Source organism: Nicotiana tabacum, chromosome 14, assembly GCF_000715075.1.
Source record: "Nicotiana tabacum cultivar K326 chromosome 14, ASM71507v2, whole genome shotgun sequence".
Taxonomy (NCBI): domain Eukaryota; kingdom Viridiplantae; phylum Streptophyta; class Magnoliopsida; order Solanales; family Solanaceae; genus Nicotiana; species Nicotiana tabacum.
In genome coordinates this window covers 5,280,992-5,285,383 of record NC_134093.1, presented here as the reverse complement: position 1 = coordinate 5,285,383, position 4,392 = coordinate 5,280,992, and the positions used below count along the sequence as shown (strand labels likewise).

Here is a 4,392-nt window from a genome sequence, read left to right as displayed (position 1 = left end):
TTATATGTAAAAATACATAAAAATTGCAAAAATAGTAGATATGAACCCATAATTTTAAAAATATAATGGGTTGAATGCTAAAAACCTTAAAAGTTGAACCCATAGGATTTAAATCCTGGATCCTTCTCTGTAGGAATAGTCCTGAATTCTTGTCTAATGGCCCTAAAATGCTAAAAATAAATAAAGAACGGACATGGCTAAGCAAAAATTAGATAGTTTTTATTGGGCCCGCTAAATTTTAGGAGATTCATAGCCGGTTGCGCGAATTCATGCTGATGGCGTGGACTATAGCATATAAAAATTTGGGAATCATCTTGGATTCCTGTTTTATGGTCGTAAAACGCCAAACAAAAAGAGAAAAGGTCATGGCGAAGAGATGAATATTGTTCATTAGGTTGTTTTTCATGGGCCCGCAAAATATTTGGAGATTCGGGACCGTTTGCACGAATTGATGCAGATGGCGTGGACTATAGCACACGAAAATTTGGGTATCGTCCTTAATTCCTGTTTTATGGCTCTAAAACACCAAAAAATAAGGAGTAGTCATGGCGAAGCGATGAATATTGTTCATTAGATTTTTATTTATGGGTCTGCAAAATTTTAGGAGATTCGGGGTTGTTCGTCCAATTTCTTGCAGATGACGTGGACTAGAGCACACGAAAATCTAGAATCATCCTACATTCCTGTATTATAGCCCTAAAACACCAAAAATAAGGAAAAATAATGGCGAAGTGCTGACTATTATTCATTAGGTTATTTTATGGGCCCGCAAAATTTTAGGAGATTCAGACCGGTCGCCCAAATTCTTGCAGATGGCGTGGACTATAGCACACGAAAATCTAGGAATCGTCTTGAATTCCTGTTTTATGACCCTAAAGCGCCAAAAAATGAGGAACGGTCATGGCTAAGCGGTGAATATTGTTCATTAGGTTATTTTTTATGGGCCCCTAAAATTTTACCATATTCGGGACTGGCGGCCCGAATTCATGCAGATATAGCACACGAAAATCAGAGAATCGTCCTAAATTCTTGTTTATGGCCCTATGAGGAACGGTCATGGTGAAGCGGTGACTATTGTTCATTGGGTTGTTTTTAATGGGCCTGCAAAATTTAGGAGATTCGGGGCTGGTCGCTTGAATTCATGCAGATGGCGTGGACTATAGCACACGAAAATCTAAGAATCGTCCTGAATTCCTGTTTTATGGCCCTAAACAATAAAAAATGAGGAATGATCATGGTTAAGCGGTGATTATTATTCATTATGTTATTTTTTATGGGCCCGTAAAATTTTAGAAGATTCGGGGCCGATCGCCCAAATTCTTGCGGATGGCGTGGACTATCTAGGGATCATCCTGAAAATCAACATTTTCTTCTCGTATACCTATAGCAGAATGTTGACATTTTAATGAAAGCTCTTTGAACCAGTTATTGGACACTATGTTGGATGAGAAAAATTACTAGGTATTTTCTTTTCGTACACCTATAGTATAATGTCGACATTTTAATCGTGAAAGCTCTTTGAACCCGTTATTGGACACTATATTGGATGGGAAAATATTATTAGGTGTTTTCTTCTCGTATACCTACAGTAAAATGTCGACATTTTAATCTTGTAAGCTCATTGAACCTGTCATTGGACACTATATATATTGGATGAGAAAAAATTATTAGGTATTTTCTTCTTGTATACCTATAAAATTTTGATAGATTGAGTTATCCGATACTTGTACTACTAAGAGGTAGCAGTTATCGGTGGAATAGGATCGTTTTGAATTTCATGAGTTAAAGCTGCAACAATGATACATAATTGAAAGACAACTTCACTAGTGAAAAACTCCAAAATGCGTGAATAATAATATCATTAAAAGAGTGAAAAACACAAAACTCACTGAAAATTTCACTAGATAGTGAAATATTCAGGCATTGGCAATGTCAGTCAATGGAATTAGTAGGAGTCCAATGAAGACAACATGCCTTATTTGTTAAAAGGAAAGCAACATTTTAGAAAACAAAGCAAGGAAAATATATATGATCAATTCTTGGAATCATCTTCAAATCGAGCATCAGGGGCTTCATGAGCAGTGGCACAACACCTTGCACATCCCTGGCCATAGCGGTATCCGCGGCAGCAACCATATCTGCAACCTCTCCATGGGTATCCGTTACGTCCACCACCACGACCATTACCGGGATACCCTCCTCCGCCCCCGTTGCCCGGGTATCCACCTCCTCCATATTGAGCTTCTTCAACATCGCCCTTCACCTTGCTTTCTTCTGTTTAATAACACCAAGGATATCGTTAGTTGTATAGGCAAATTCAGGATCTAGAATCAATAAGTTCAGAATAAGTGTGATCATATTATATGTATATATTTAGGTGCTTTTGTATAAGTATATCTACATTATTTGTCCCTGAAAAAGAAATTTAGTTAAACTTATAGAACCCGCCCTAAATCTCCCTCGGATTATAGTTGCATTGATGCAACAATACCAAGGCAAATTTATAAATAAAGATATTCAAACATGCAAAATGAGGATTACTTACTTTGAGCTCCCACTTGGGAGGAAACAAGAAGGACAAGAGCAAGGAGAAGACCTAAAAAGAGCAAACTTTTTGTTGAAGCCATTTTGAAAAATATTTAGCTATGCACTATTTCTCACTTGTTGAGTTTACTTTCTAAAGGGTGCAGTGGAGAAGTACATCAACCTCAAATCCTATTTATAGACCCAAAAAATATCTTATTTAAGGAGCAAAGATTTGCTGGCCATGAAGATTTCACGTGAAGGGAAGTATGGGACTCGTCATTTTTGGCACTGAATTTTTGCTCGAAATTAAAAGCTTCTGCTTTAGAGTCCCCACTTCCATACAGTGAGTGATGAATTCTCCTAATTGAATTTTTAGATACTCTTTGATTTACAATAAAGCCAATCTTCTTTCGTCATGCATGATGCTCTCTCAATCCCCAAACTCCAACAAGAAAAATAAAAAAGAAAAAAAGAAAAAGTAGAGAGACAGAAACCACAAAAGTCAAGAAAATGAAAGAAGTATTGCACCAAGGAAAGAGTTCAACTTCTATATATTGATAGCGTTAAAATTCTAATATAAAGCTTAAGCGGCTACAACAGGTTGAAAGCACATATAGTGTATAAATTCTTTATAATTTTAGCGTATATAAGTAAAATCCAAAAGAAAAATGAATAAGATACTAAGGGGAATTGCTCGATTAACTGGTCTAAATTACAACGGGAATTGCCAGAGTTAACTGGTCATAATTGACATCTCGATTAACTGGTCTAATTAATTTTATTTGGAAATTGATAATCACATCTTTGGGCAAAAATATCCCAATGTATTTGACTTTCTCAAATCTCAAGTACTCCATCACTATGCAACAACTTATCGTCCTTATCGATCTATGATTCGTCAGCCATGCAAACTCAGGTTTAGAAACTCTTGGTTCCTCTGTAGTTTTTACATTTTATATATTTTTGGATAAATTTAGCGAAATATAGAATTCAGGATTTGAAAGTGCCTGGGCACCACTATCGACTACAAATTTGAGAAAATACTAAAAATGGGAATCGAACCCAATAGTGCACTCAAGTTGTGCCACCCGCAAATCGACCAATACAGTTGCCTAAGCTTTGAGTCTTAGGGTGCCAATCAAAATATATAGTACCTGTTATTTATGATATATACATATAATTTTTTCGAAATTACCGGGAGCCGATGACCCCCTATCCTAAGGGTAGGTCCACCTATGAGTGGGTCATACGTAAATCCTTCCAAGGAAAACAAAATAATTTTCAACCTTTTATATTTTCTTGGGTTAATTTTGAGCTATATATATATGCAGCACAAATTGACCCAATCTTTTAGATGGGCTAACTTGAGCTATATCCAGAATGACCGGCATAAGGAACATATGCTTACTCAACCATCCATTCAAATTTTGGCGAGTTACATTTTCTAAATTTGATATTCACTATATCTTTATTCTGGTATCATCTTTTGAATTGGGGAATAATCAGTTTCTATTATAACTTTTACAAAAAAAAGAAAGTGATATTTGACATCGTTTCGAATATTTCGGGGATGTACCATAATAGAAGTGAAAATGTAGAAAAGAATACCCATTCAAAAAAAAATTGAAAAAAAAAACAAAGGAAGATATTGGAGAAAAAGAGTAAGCAATGGTTTTTAAAATATTGAACGAAATCGTACGTATAACTATTGGTAAATAAAATTCTTTAGTATAAAAAGAAACAGATATTGGACGAAATTTCCTCCCTGATCTATAAACTTCTAGGTAATTTACAAGCTTCAAAATATGGTTGGCATAAATGATGAGTAGCCAGCCTATGGGTAAGCCAAATTCTTTTCTTTTTTTA

General features: G+C 35.5%; 1 long non-coding RNA gene across 1 annotated transcript; it reads right to left on the bottom strand.

Annotated features, from left to right (window-relative positions):
- Positions 1 to 1,751: 1,751 nt before the first annotated feature.
- Positions 1,752 to 2,710, bottom strand: LOC107818398 (uncharacterized). Its single transcript, XR_012698863.1, has 2 exons — positions 2,546 to 2,710; positions 1,752 to 2,274 (listed from the first exon to the last, which is right to left on the bottom strand). It is a non-coding gene; the product is annotated as an uncharacterized LOC107818398 (long non-coding RNA).
- Between the last annotated feature and the right edge of the window lie 1,682 nt (positions 2,711 to 4,392).